A 15,370-nucleotide genomic window follows, 5' to 3' on the forward strand; every position below is an offset into this window, starting at 1 on the left:
CTGTTGGGAAACCACAGGGATAGGTAGCCTGTAGATATATAGATATACAGATAGAGATACACAGAGATATAGTCTCTCCTCTAGACTATAAGCTCACTGTGGGCAGGGACTGTGTCTGTTATATTATTGTGTTGTACTCTCCCAAGCGCTGAGTACAGTGCCTTGAACAAAACAAGAGCTCAATAAATACAACTGACTGATAATAGCCCTAAGGGCAGCAGTCTGGTCCTATAAGGAGCAAAAGGCCTAAGAGTTTAAGTCTGGGAGTTAAATTAGATGTGCTGAAGTGTCTGGACTCAGGTGAGCATAAGATCAAGTCATGCAAAGTTTTTGGTGAGGACAATGATGACCCCAGCCCTTCATAACACATCAACGTATACCTGTTCTCCCTCTTCTTTACGTTGTGAGCCCCATGTAGGACAGAGACTACGCCCGACCCGATGATCTTGTGTCTAGTGCAATGCTTGGCACATCGTAAGTGCTTAACACAGCTATTATTATTTTTATAATAATATATTGTTATAAGCACAGAAGCAACTGCAACAAATTGAACTTTGGATATTACTATTATTAATAGTAATGTCATATAATAATAATAATAGTAATATCCAAAGTTCAATTTGTTGCAGTTGCTTCTGTGCTTATCTTTTGGCTCATCCAATCAGCATCTCTTGTGATTTCTTCTTGGCTCTTTGCCTAGTCAGCACTTGTGATGACTTGGGCATTTCTTATGATTTCAACACCCCCTCCTCAATTTCCTTAGAACCTCTGGTTGGTCTGCAAGTACTCCTTCTAGAAATGGCAACTGCAGTGGAATTTCCCCCTTTTCATTCAGATTCATTTGTCAAAGACCCCCAGTAGTGAGTACCTGTCTTTAGGACTGAACCCTTGAGCGATTTTTGGACAATGTACGAGGCTCTCCCCCATCATTTGGTAGGAGATGGTTTTTGAGCAGCCATTCCTTCCACCTCGATTCTAGGTTCCATTCCTTAATTCTAGTCTTGCCTCCAACAATCCCACTTTTGTAATCAGGGATGGTCCTACAAGCAGCAGGCATTCCAAGTATGCTCCCTCCTCCCCCTACCATACCCCCACACCATCCCAATGCCATCCTCACTGCTCGAGCCCCAGGAAGTGATCCTGAAATAGGGGCCTCTCCAACACTTAGGTGAAAGTGAGGCAGGGGAATGGCTCTTTGGGATCAATCATATTTATTGAGTGCTTACTGTGTGCAGAGCACTGTACTAAGCACACCCACATGGCGCTCCCAGTCTTAATCCCCATTGTACAGATGAGGTAACTGAGGCACAGAGAAGTTAAATGAGTTGCCCAAGGTCACACAGAGTAGACAAGTGCAGGATTAATACTCAGGTCCTCTGACTCCCAGGCTTGTGCGCTTTCAACTAGGCCACACTGCTTCCCATTTTGGGGGCTTACCGGATTCAGAGCACTATACTAAGTGACTGGGAGAATACAATACAGTAGACATGTTCCCTACCCACCAAGAGCTTACCATCTACAAGGGAAAGAGACATTAAAATAAATTAAGCTATGTACATAAACGCTGGAGCCATGCCCAAATGACCACTATTTGCTACAATCAAATCACACCCCTCTCCTCCCCCTGGGTCTCAGCCCCTGAGCCATTTAGCACACCAATAATAATAGTTGTGGTATTTGTTAAACGCTTACTATGTGCTGGGGTAGAAAATCAAGAAAATCAAGTCCCTTGCAGGGCTCACAATCTACGTAGGAGGGAGAATAGGTATCGTATCCTCATTTGACAGACGAGGCACAGAAAAGTTAAGTGACTTGCCCAAGGTCACACAACAGACTTGTGGCAGAGCTAGGACTAGAGCCCAGGTCTTCTGATTCCCAGGCCCATGGTTCTTTCCACTAGGCCATACTGTTTCTCAACCCAGAAATGTTGCATAGCACAGGGAAACATTCCCTCCCTCCAGCTGACCCTTATCTCATATCCCCAAAGCCGTTGGCCACACATAATTTCTCAACCAAAGTTTCCCAGCTACCTTGTCATTTTTCCAAATGAACCCTTAATAGCTGAACATAAAACCAGAGATCTTTAAAACACTAAATTTATTACCACAAATGTACTCCTTTCTTGTCAATCGATGCATTTAATTACAGACTATTCTACTTTTACTCTCCATTCACAAGCAAACCACGTCTTGCCACTAATCACCAATAAGACCCTGAAGAAAACAAAAGGTTAATCAGATTTCCTGCCTTCCCTCCACACCGCACCACCATAAACTCAGTGAGCCCCCTCACGGCTAACCTGATGAGTTCTTAAATCACAGGACTGTTAAGAGAAGGGAGACAGATTCCAGATCAAAAAACAAAATTCCGCAAAGTCAATTTAAAGCCAAACCCCAACACAGTTATAAACCTGTTCCCCGAGCAGGGAACCACCACCAGTACATCCACACGATCTTCCAGGCACCTGAACCTGAACTTCCCTTGATTGATGTGCCTTAGATTGTGACTCATCTCCAAAGAATCTGGTGTCAGGTAACAGGGCAGATTGTCTGCCTTGAACAAACACTGATTTTCTTAAGAGGCTGTTGTGGCTACCTGAAACCGACTAAGCTCGATTAATTCAGATTTGAGTTTCTGTGATGGTACCAATCTTCAGTAGAGCCTTCCACTTCTTTAGAGTGAGCCTCTAACTCCCCATAATTCAGAGATCCTGAGGATCAGCAATGTGAGCATAGTTTCAGGACCCAGTCTTATCACTGTACTGGCCTTATCAGATGGACGGTCCTCCTCCACGGATTCCCCGTCACCTGCGTCTCCTTCCTTGACTCCACTTTCTACCCCAAGCTCTCATCTCTGAGTCTCTTCCCAATTCTGCCCAAGGCCAGCAAACCATGATTTCTAAATTCCCTCTGTCCTCTGCCTCCTCCTCCTCCTCTGCCTCTCTGTGACTCCCTTGAGGGCCTTAATGGAGCTCTCTATGGGGTCTGAATTGGTCCTGGCAAAACCTGTATGAGAACCTTCTATGTTGGTGTTAGCCTTCCTCTTGGGGTCACCGATTTTGCTTGTCCAATAACAGCAAAAACTGATCCCTATGCAAACCCATTTCCTCTTCTTTGGTTCTTTATGTCCATGCTCAGCTTGGAGAGATGGGATAGGAATATGGGTGCTTTTAGGAGAGTTGGTCACCAGCCCGGAAATGCTACTAACTCTCTAACCATTTTCAAGCACAGCCCAGGCCTGGCCAGCATCAATCCTATCTCAAGAAGTAGGCAAGCCAGGACACCCAAACTTGGACCTAAGGGAACTCCACTAATCCCACACGACTGCCTTGAGATTTCGTCTGTCGATGGGGCAGCTTCTACTGCGCAGCCCTCTTTGCAGAGACATTGCTGTGTACACAATAAACCTTCACTAAATCAATCAGTGGCATTTACTGAGCTATGGTGTAGAGCTCTGTACTAAGCACTTGGGAGAGTACAATAAAACAAAGGTAGCAGAAACCTTCACTGCGCACAATGATCATACGCTCTAGAGATGAATTTACACTAAATATCAGTGATTGATTTAGTCTAGGTGCTCCTGAGCCCAGGGCAAGATGGTAATTCTTTTTCCTATCTCTAACTCCATTTTATTTTCCACCCGGCCCCTTGCACTGATTTCCAGAGTCTCCACCCACACCCCAACCACCGCCCCTTCCTCCTCCCCTTTGGTGGGTTCTGGGGAGCAATTTTTGGGTTCCACAAATAGTTAATCTACAAGGGGATCCTCCCAGGCCCTCCTGCTGGCTCCACCTTGAAAGGACAGAAGGGAGGAGAAACTACATTGATAATAATCCTGGTATTTGTTAAGCACTTACTAGGTGTCATCCAAAATGCTGATTGGGCAAAGAACCAAGAATAACTCACAGGAGATACTGATTGGGTGAGCCAAAAGTTGAGCATGGAACAAACTGCAACAAATTGAACTCTGGTTATTATGAATACTAATAATAACTGTGATATCTGTTAAGTGCTTACAATGTGCAACTCACTGTACTAAGTTCTGGGGTTGATACAGGTTAATCAGGTAGGACACAGTCCTTGTCCCTCATGGAGCTAGCAGTCTAAGGAGGAGGGAGGACAGGTATTGGATTCCTATTTTAAAGATAAGGAAACTGAGGCACAGAGAAGCCATGTGGCCTAATGGAAAGAGCACAGGCTTGAGAGTCAGAGGCCCTGGACTCTAACCCCACATTACTCCATGTCTTCTGGTTGACCTTGGGCAAGTCCCTTTAGTCTCTGGGCCTCAGTTACCTCACTTGTAAAATGGGAATTAAATCCTACTCTCTCCTAGTTAGACTATGAACCCCATGTGGGACAGGGACTGGGTCCAACCCGATTAATTTGTATCTCCCCCAGCACTTGGGGTAGCTATGATGTGCTTGGCACATCATAAGCATTTAATAGATATCACATTTACCATTAGCATTATTAATAACCAAAGTGCAATTTATTGCAGTTTGTTCTGTGCTCAACTTTTGGCTCATCCTAAATATCATTATTATTATTTTGCCCAAGGTCACAAAACAGGCAACTGGCAGAGCTGTGATTAGAACCCAGCTCCTCTGATTCCCAGGCATGGAATCTTTCCACTAGGCCACACTGCTTCTCTAGGAGTCCCCCACCCAAGGCCCAGTTCTCAGAGGGCGATGTTGACATAAGTGGGGAAGGGAGGTGAATGAGATGGAGAGGAACAAAATTATGGTTGCCTCTCTGAAAAAGTTCTTCAACCTCACCCAACCTCTAAGAGACAATACCTGCCTTAATGGCACAGTCATGACACCCCAAATCACATTTCTGTGGAGCAGTGTAGGCTAGTGACTTTTGTCGCCATCAACGGCCACCTGTCCAGCTGCTACTCTGCTTTTCCTCTACCCCTCTAGTGATCATTCTATCCAATCCTATATACAGATTCTAAAGTTCTAGAACAGGCAAAAACTGCTTATCCAGGAGGGTTCCCAACCATCGCTAAATTCGCTCAGCTGTGTGGCCGAAAGGCCAGAGCTGTAGCATACTGAAAGTCCCCCACCCGCCCAGTATTTATGGGCAAAAACATATCTTTGTGGGCCTAAGGGAGGCGAGTAATTTTAGTTCATTTTAACAGGTTGCCCCTAAATTGATGAATGGGTGGTGCAGCTGCCAGTACTTACAGATGGTTGGCAATCCAGCTCCTAAAGATCCCCTCCCACAGGGAAAACCAACTTGCATAAGTTCCAGTACTTATGCGGTGACTCCAGCTGGAACACAGTCCATCCGAGGAGAGGACTGGTTAAAGTGGATTGTGGGGAAAGAGGCTCTCAGACATTTGAAGATTAGTGGGGAAAAGGCAGTTGAGAAGATCGGCAGCAGTTTCCCCATGTCATCCAGAAACCCTGATGGAAGGACCCAGAAGGAGAAAACCTGGAATCTGTGATTCTTCAAGAGGCTGAGGGCACCTAAAGGGTAATGGACTAGAGGAATGCCCACCATAACAATACTACTACTAATAATAATATTCATTCATTCAATAGTATTTATTGAGCGCTTACTATGTGCAGAGCACTGTACTAAGCGCTTGGAATATACAACTCAGCAACAGATACCACAATAATAATTGTGGTATTTGTTAAGCACCTACTATATGCCAGGCATTGTATTAAGAGCTGGGGTAGATACTAGATAATCAGGTCAGACACAGTCCCCGTCCCACGTGGGACTCACAGTGTAAGTGGAGTGAGAACAGGTATTTAATCTTCATTTTACAGATGAGGAAACTGTGGTACAGAGAAGGCAAGTGACTTACCCAGGGTTACAGACAGAGCTGGTATTAGAACCCAGGTCCTCTGACTCCCAGACCTATGGCTTCTTCCATGAGGCTGCCTTGATTCGCTGTAGGGAAAAAGAAAGGGCCCTGGGGAAGAGAAAATTAATCTCTGAGGGGAATATATCAGTTAAGGGGAAGACAGTTTAGACTCTACTCGGTTTATCTTTGTTACCTATTTAGACCCATTAATATTAAGTCTATTCAAATCTTATAAATCAGTTAAAGGGTCTAGCCTTCATGTCGAGATTCATTAAGGGGGCAAGTGTGGTGTTTGGTTGCCAGGGTGACATGTTTGCCTTGGAAGCAGAGGAAGGGGGATGGAGAAAAGACCTCTCCAAGCTTTCAGCAGCCAGCCCTGTAAGAGAGGACAATTAACTAGGCCCTGAATGATCCCCTTGCCATTTGGGGCTTTTCAATGTCCATCTACTCCATTAGACTGCGAATTCCTTCCTGCAAATTGCACTGCACTCTCCCAAGCGATCTGCATACAGTAAATGCTCTATAAATACCAGTGTTCCATTATGTCTGAGTCAAGGGGTGGTGGCAGGGACCAGAGGGCTGAAGTTTTGGGGTGCTCTGTGGAGCTCCCCCAAAGTCACCCACTCCTGGAAGGGAAGAAACCGAGAATTTTAGGATCCGGGGGGCCCTTCTGGGCATGTGAGCTCATGTATCTCGACCTGATGAACTTGGATCTACCCCAGGTTTAGAACAGTGCTTGACACATAGTAAGTGCTTAACAAATACAATAAGGCTTAGTACAGTGCTTGGCCCATAGGAAGCACTTCAATATCATTATTATCATTACAGTGGCTTTAGGCCGGGTGAAGGGCTGGGGTGTTCCTAAACTGCCGCAATCCTCTCTGAGGCCTCTTGGCTTAGGTAAGCTGGCCTAGCAAGGAAACTGGTTCAGCTCAATTTCAACTGCCACCCTGACTCACCCCACCAACTTGCGAGGGATGAGTGACAGCCACTGTGACATGTCTACTGAGCAGGGAGGAGATGAGCTGCTGTGCCTGTCGCCCTCCCACCCCTCCATTTTCTTCCCCACTAAAGGGCCACTGGGAAAATGATCAGATAATCCACTAGGATACCCAACCTTACACCCAAAAGTGTCAGAGCTGCTTGGCTCATGGCAGCACAGAGCCATCATCAAAGGTCCCTACAATTACCTCCTGCCTGTCACTTAGCATCAGCCAACACTCAACGGCTTTGTGGAGGCAGTAGAGAGATTTGGAGAGTGGGAGTGATTTCCAGTGGAAGGGCCTAACTGAGCTCATGCTAGGGGACTGGAGAGTTCTAGAACTGGGGTCCTGAGTTCCCTTCCCAAACATTTTCTCCTTGAGCTAGATCCTTCTGCGCTTCACCCTCACACTGTTTACCTGAATCACTCAAATTGGAGAGAAGAAAATATTTATGATCATAAAGTGGAGGAAGTGAGCAAGGCCAAAAACAAAGCATTATTGTCTTTCTGGATGGGTAGGCTTGAAGCAAACACAACCAGCTCTCTTAGCCATGTTTACTGCCCTTGAGCAAAGGCATTAGCACTTGACTGGAGAGCTATTTGCAGAGGCTGCTGGGACTCCCAAGTTCAGTCAATTAGTCATGGGGCATTTCACCAGGGCACCTGGGTCTCACTTCCCAGCAGTTGACTGGTGCTGATCACCCAGCAGAAACTTTTAAATGTCATTTTAGTATTCGCTACAACTCTCACACCCACGCTGAGGCTTCACGAGGTCAGTGGGTTCAGAGACATGGAGTCACTCAGATGCCCCTCTAGACTGTAAGCTCCCTGTGGGCAGGGATCATATCTACCAACTCTCTTGTATTTTCCCAAGCACTAAGTACAGTGTCCCGCACACAATAAGCATCCAATACATACCACTGTGATTCTGGCAGGAATCTACATGTAGCATCTATCTGTGAGCAGACAGGAACAAGATCTTGCTGCAGGCAGAATAGTACTACATCACCTTGCCCCCTCTTACCTCGCTTTACTTCTCTCCTTCTACAGTCCAGCCCACACACTTCACTCATTTAGTCCTAACCTTCTCACCATGCCTCCATCTTAGCTGTCTCACTGCCGACTCCTAGCCCCTATCCTGCCTCTGGCCTGGAACACCCTCCCTCCTCAAATCCGACAGACATTTACTCTTCCCACCCCCCCCACTTCAAAGGCTTATTGAAGGCACACCTCCTCCAAGAGGCCTTCCCAGACTAAGCACCACTTTTCTTCATCTCCCACTTCCTTCTGCGTCACCCTGACATGCTTCCTTTGCTCTTCCCCCCTCCCAGCCCCACAGTACTTATGTAAATATCTGTAACTTTATTTGTATTGATGTCTATCTCCCCCACCCCCAAGACTGTAAGCTCATTGTGGGCAGTGAATGTCACCATTTATTATGGCATTGTACTTTCCCAAACGCTTAGTACAGTGCTCTGCACACAGTAAGCACTCAATAAACACAATAGAATGAATATCTCTGCCCACCCCCAAAGTCATGACGCTAGTACATCTCTCTGGGTACAACGATTTGGACTTGCACCCTGGATTTTCTAGCCTGAAATCCTTTATCTTTGCATGGGAATTCGGCAAAAGAGTGTGGCTGGCTCAGGGCATACCAGCCTCAGATTTATGAAGCAATAGGTTCCTGAAAGACAAGTACCCAGCATTCTAGCATTTTTCAAAGCTACTAACCCCCGTGAAAGGGAAGGCTTTTGGTCACCTTTCGATATCCAGATTCACCCTCACTGAGTCTCTGATCATCCCTGTCGGGATTGGATAAGGGGGGAAAGTCGGCTCATTTTCCATTCCTTCCATCCTCCATTCCCAGTTTCTCACAACTGGATGTGGGCAGGAGTTGTGGGAACCCCTATCTGTCCTCACTCCCTGCCCCTGAACAGCACCCCCTTCTCCCCACCAAGAAGACCTGAGGGCTGGAGGGGAAGGATGGGAAGCACACTCGGTTATTTGATCGACTTCCTGCTACAGAACTGCAAAGGCTTTGGCACCTGCCCACTCTGTATTAACTGTCAACATTTCAAAGCTTTGTATCACAATGCTGTATGTACTGAAATAGAATGAGCAGGTGAGGGTGGGGGCTAGAGGGCTGTGGGCTGGGCAGGTTTCAGGGTGGGAGCCTCTGGCATTCATTCAATCCTATTTATTGAGCACTTACTGTGTACAGAGCATTGTACTAATCACTTGGAAAGTACAATTTGGCAACAGATAGAGACAATCCCTACCCAACAACGGGCTTACAGTCTAGAAGGGGGAGACAGACATCAAAACAAAACAAGTAGACAGGCATCAATAGCATCAAAATAAATAGAATTATAGATATATACACATCATTAATAAAATAGAGTATTAAATATGTACAAATATACACAAGTGCTGTGGGGCAGGGAAGGGGGTAGAGCAGAGGGAGGGAGTAGGGGCAATGGGGAGGGGAGGAGGAGCAGAGGAAAATGGGGATTAAATTTGCAAATACATATCTAGCAAATTTGAACATTTGTATTTATGAAGGATTGGCAAAATCAGGGAGAAAGGTCTGAGACTGAGATGGAGATGGGGATGGTCAGGGTGGGGGCGGGGAGGGGTTAGGGGTGTAGGTGGGCTTGGTCCTCCAGGCTGCAATTAGGGGTCAGACTAAAAGGGAGGAGGGTCTCCCTCCCCCCACACCCCCAACACACACACACACACATGCAGGACCCTCCCCAGACCAGCAGAGGCCCTCGCTTCCCCACACAACAAGCATCTGGGAGGAGCAAGAGAGAGAAAGTGGGAAAAGGAAATCTAGCCTGGAAAACTGACCACTGCATTTTGAAATTCCTCCCGATAATGATGTGGCAAGAACTGGCAGGGCAAACTGTTCCTAAACAGAGGCACTTTGTTTCTAACCTTAGTTTCTCTTGGTTCTCCTCCTATCTCTCTGGCTTGTAATAATAATGATAATGAAAATAATAAAATAATAAATATTAAAATAATAATTGTTAAGCTCTATGTGCCAGGCACCGTACTAAGCACTGTGGGGGGAATACAAGCAAATAGAGTTGGACACAGACCCTGCCCCATGTGGGGCTCACAGTCTCATTCCCCATTTTACAGATGAGGTAACTGAGGCCCAGAGAAGTGAAGTGACTTGCTCAAGGTCGCACAGCAGACTAGTGCCAGAGCCAAGATTAGCACCCATGACCTTCTGACTCCCAGGCCCGTGATCTATCCACTACACCATACTCATTCTCAGTCTCTTTCGCAGGCTCATTCATTCATTTGATCATATTTATTGAGTGTTTATTGTGTGCAGAACACTATACTAAGAGCTTGGGAAAGTACACTATAACAATAAACAGTGACATTCCCTGCCAACAATGACTTTACAGTCTGGGGCCTTGGGTGGGGGGGCGGGGAGGAAGGGGGGAAGGGAGGCAGACATCAATACAAATAAGTAATATTACTAATATATTCATAAGTGCTGTGGGTCTGGGATGGGTGGTTTAGTCTGGGAAGGCCTTTTGAAAGAGATGTGCCTTCAATAAGACTTTGAAGGGGTGGAGAGTAATTGTCTCTGGGTTTTGAGGAGGGAGGGCATTCCAGGCCAGAGGCAGGACGTGGGCCAGGGGTTGGCGGCGAGACAGGCGAGATCAAGGCACAGTGAGAAGATTAGCACTAGAGTAGTGAAGTGTGAGGGCTGGGTTGTAGAAGAAGAGAAGCAAGGTGAGGTAGGAGGGGGCAAGATGGTGGAGTGCTTTAAAGCCAGTGATGAGGAGCTTTTGTTTGATGCAGAGGTGGATGGGCAACCACTGGAGTTTTTTTGAGGAGCAGGGTGACATGTCCTGAAAGTTTTCATAGAAAAATGATCTACGCAGCAGAGTGAAGTATGGACTGGAATGGGGAGAGACAGGAGACTGGGAGGTCAGCAAGGAGGTTGATGCAGTAATCCAGGCAGAATAGGATGAGTGATTATATTAACATGGTATCAGTTTGGACATGCTAAGTTTGAGGTGACAGGAGTACATCCAAATAGATGTACTCTATTTGGCAGGAGGAAATGCGAGACTGGAGAGAGGGAGAGAGATCAGGGCTGGAGATGTAGATTTGGGTATCATCTGCATAGAGGTGACAGTTGAAGCCATGGGAGCGAATGAGTTCTCCAAGGGAGTGGGGCTCCTCCTCTGCCTCCCACCCCGAAACTGTGGGAGTCCCACAAGAGTCAGTTCTGGGTCCCCTTCTATTCTCCATCTGCACCCACTCCCTCAGCGAACTCATTTGCTTCCACGGCTTCAACTTCACTTCACTTCACTTCTCTGTGCTTCAGTTCCTTCATCTGTAAAATGGGGATTAAGACTGTGAGCCCCATGTGGGACATAAATTGTGTCCAACTTGATTGTCTTGTATCTACTCCAGTGCTTAGAACAGTGCCTGGCACATAGCAAGTGCTTAAATACCATTTAAAAAAAAATCCCTGGCATAATCCTTGACTCTCCTCTCTCCTTCATCCTGCATAATCGGTCACCAAATCCCATCTAAACCCTAAAAAATCATTTCCTATCTCTAATTTCCTCACTATTGCAAAACATATACTTGAGTACTCACCGCCCCCCAATCCCCAAGCACTTAGGTATTCCCTCCACTCCCTGCCCTCCCCAGCACTAATGTTAATAATATCTTTATACTGGGTTATTTCTCCTTTCTTAAATTTAGTTTGCCATCTCCCCCCAATAGTAGTCAGGGTTCCTGCCCTTAAAAAGTTTTATAAACTCTACTGTATCCTCCCAAGCATTTAGTACAGTGTTCTGCACACGTAAGAGTTCAATAAATACAAATGACTGATTGCTTCCAGCCTGGTTGATGTCAGACTCAGGCTGTGTTCACGTTCTGCTTTTCTGTTCTTTCAAAATTCTGGAGCAAATGAAAATCAGTGCTCTACTTTCCTCAAGAACACAACAGTTTGCATTTAGTCATCATGAGCATGTCATTCAGTGTTTCAGTAAAGTAAAATAAAAAGAAAGCCAACAAAGATTTGTACCCTTTATTCACCTCACCTTCAGCCCCACACCACTTATGCACATATCTAGAATTTATTTTAATGTCTGTCTCCCCCTCTGGACTGTAAGCTTCTTGTGGGCAGGGAACGTGAATCACTACCAAGTTTGTTGTATTGTCCTCTTCCAAATGCTTAGTACAGTGCTCTGCACACAGGGAGCACTCAAATACCATTGATTGATTGACAACTAAAGTCAGTTCCTTTTTCCAGTTTCATCCTAAGCCATGGACTACTCCCGGAGCAAGCTCCCCTCCATCCTAGCCCTGGACAAGAGCCTAAAGGGTTGACGTCCAGCTGAGGTGGGAGAAAGGAAAATGCTGTCTCTCCTCCCTGCCTTCATATCAGTAAGATGTTCCCATCCCTCCCCGCTCCCACAGCCAGCCCGTCCACGGCCTGAGGAATCTCTGGAGGTAGGGGAGGTTTCGGGGTGTCCGTCATCAGTCTCAGCCCAGGCTCAGACTCCAGCACCTCCCCTCACCCCACCTCTCCTACCTCTCCCTTGAGGACATTCCCCTCCCCTTCCCTAGCTCTGTGCCCGAGTTCCCATTTCTAGGACCTCCCTGGATAGAGCACTGGCCTGAGGGTCAGAAGGTCATGGGTTCTAATCCCAGTTCTGCTGTCTGCTGTGTGACATTGGGCAAGTCATTTCACTTTTCTGAGGCCTCAGTGACCTCATCTGTAAAATGGGGAGTGAGATTGTGAGCCCCAGTTGGGACAGGGACAGTGTCCAACCTGATTTGCTTGTATCCGCCCCAGCGCTCAGTACAGCGCCTGGCACATAGTAAGCGCTTAACAGATACCATAATTATTAACTTCCCTGGGTCTCAGTTTCTTCGTCTGAATAGTGGAGATTCAATACCTGTTCTCTGCTCTACTTAGGCTTTGAGCTTGGGGTAGGACAGGGACAGTGTCTGACCTGATTATTTTAATAACTGTGGTATTCGTTAATCATTTACTATGTGTCAAACACTGTATTAAGCACCAAGCACTGTACTAAGCACTGGGGTAGGTACAAGATAATCAGGTCCCCCATGGGGCTCACAGTCTAAGTAGGAGGAAGAAGAATGGGTATTGAAGCCCCATTTTGGAGATGAGGGAACTTAGGCACAGAGAAATGGATTTGCCAAGGTCACACAGCTGGTAAGTGGCAAAGTTGGGATTGAACTAAGCACTTAAATACCACAATCATTATTATTATTATTATTATTATTATTATTATCAGAACTCGGATCCTCTGACTTCCAGGCCCATGCTCTTTCCACTAGGCCACTCTGCTTCTTCTATCATGTATCCCAGCGCTTAGTACAGTGTGCGGCACTCAGTAAGAGCTTAATAAATACTACAGTGATTAAAACCAGAGCTCTGGGACCAGACCAGGGTGGGCCATGGAACAAGAAAACTGGAGAAGGGAGGCAGAGAGGGATTATATAAGATTTACCTTAGGAGACTGAGGTCATAGAGTCAGCTCTGGTGTGGTAAACCTGAACCAGTATAAATTCAGAGCTGCCATAGCTCGGACACACATTGGAGGAGAATTTCCTGTCCCAAAAAACAATTCAAGCACTTTTTCTGAGGGAGGGACCCTTTCCGCAGATCCTGTAGGTGAAATTTGCTGCCCGTGATCTCTCTCAGCCGGAAGGGCAACTCTATGCAGATATGTCTAACCAGCTTATTCTAACAGCAACAGTTCTGGATCAAAAGAGCAGATCGCATAATTCCTATCACAAATGCAAGAAGCTAGTTGACTAAGCGTGTGAGTCAGAGTACTTGACCTTGGCAATCTAACTCAGTACATGAAAAATTATTCAGAGAAGCAGCGTGGCCTTAGTGGATAGAGCATGGGCCTTGAAAACAGAACAACCTGAATTTCAATCCCATTTTCACCACTGGTCTGCTCTGTGACCTTGGGCAAGACATTTAACTTCTCTGTGCCTCAGTTACCTCATCTGTAAAATGTGGATTAAACTGGGAGCCCCATGTGGGACATGGACTGTGTCCAATCTGATTAGTTTGTATCTATCACAGCACTTAGTACAGTGCCTGGCACTAAGTAAGTGTTTAATGCTATAAAAAAAAAACCCCAAAAAACAAAGTGGATCTCTGCTTTCTTAAATCAAGGAAGAGAACTGATGATGCAGACTTGAAATAATCCTGCAACCAGAAATGTGACAAATAGATTTCACCCTCTTATCTACAAGACGCTCTCCAAGTACAACATTCCTATCCCTTTTCCCAGATAAGATGGAATTTTCAAATGTAGGAAGGTTGTATAGCTTAGTGGGAGATGGAGGGCAAGCATGTAAAAGAGCATTTTTGGTTTGGTCATATAATTTACTAAACCCTAAATTCTGCAGAACCCAGCTGCTCTACAAGAGATTTTCCAAGATATAATGCTCCTCTCTTTTTTTTCCCAGATAAGATAGGATCTTTATTTATGGTATTTGGTGGGGCCAGGAAGGGCAGTAGATGATGGCAACAAGAAATCGTAGTGGGAGTAGAGGCGGGTGTCGTCCTCAAGGAAGAGAAAGCGAAGGAGGAAAAGATAGGTGAATGAGCAAAATGAGCTAATGGGAGGTGACGTGCGTGGATGTCCCACCAACCTCTCAAGCTTAACTTGTCCAAAATGGAACTCCATATCTTCCTACCCAAATCCTGTCCACCCCCTGACTTTCCCATCACTGTAGACAGCATCCCCATCCTCCATCACAAGCCCATAACCTTGGCATTATTCTGGATTCGTCTCTTATTCACTCTAGTCCTCTATTCATTCAATAGTATTTATTGAGCGCTATGTGCAGAGCACTGTACTAAGCACTTGGAATGAACAAGTCGGCAACAGATAGAGACAGTCCCTGCCGTTTGACGGGCTTAAAGTCTAATCGGGGGAGACAGACAGACAAGAACAATGGCAATAAATAGAGTCAAGGGGAAGAACATCTCGTAAAAACAATGGCAACTAAATAGAATCAAGACTGTAAGCTTGTTGAGGGCAGGGAATGTGTCTGTTGATTGTTATATTTTACTCTGTCACACGCTTAGTACAGAGCTCTACACACAGTTAAGTGCTCAATAAATACAACTGACACACATTCAGTCTGTCACTACATCCTGCTGATTCAACCTTCACAGCATCACTAAAATCTGCCCTTTCTTCTCCATCCAAACTGCTATCACTTTAATCCAAGCATTTATCTTATCCTGCCTCGATCACTGCATCAGCCTCCTTGCTGACCTCCCTGCCTCCTGTCTCTCCCCACTCCAGTCCATACTTCACTCTGCTGCCTGGATCATTTTTCTACAAAAACATTCAGTCCATGTTTCCCCACTCCTCAAGAACCTCCGGATGGGCAACTGCCCATCCACCTCCGCATCAAACGTAAACTCTTTACCATCAGCTTTAAAGCATTCAATCACCTTGCCCCTTCCTATCTTCCCTGGCTGCTTCCTGGCACAGAGAAGTAGTGTGGCCTAGTGAACAGAGC

The sequence above is a fragment of the Ornithorhynchus anatinus genome, chromosome X2 (genome assembly GCF_004115215.2).
Source record: "Ornithorhynchus anatinus isolate Pmale09 chromosome X2, mOrnAna1.pri.v4, whole genome shotgun sequence".
Lineage (NCBI taxonomy): Eukaryota > Metazoa > Chordata > Mammalia > Monotremata > Ornithorhynchidae > Ornithorhynchus > Ornithorhynchus anatinus.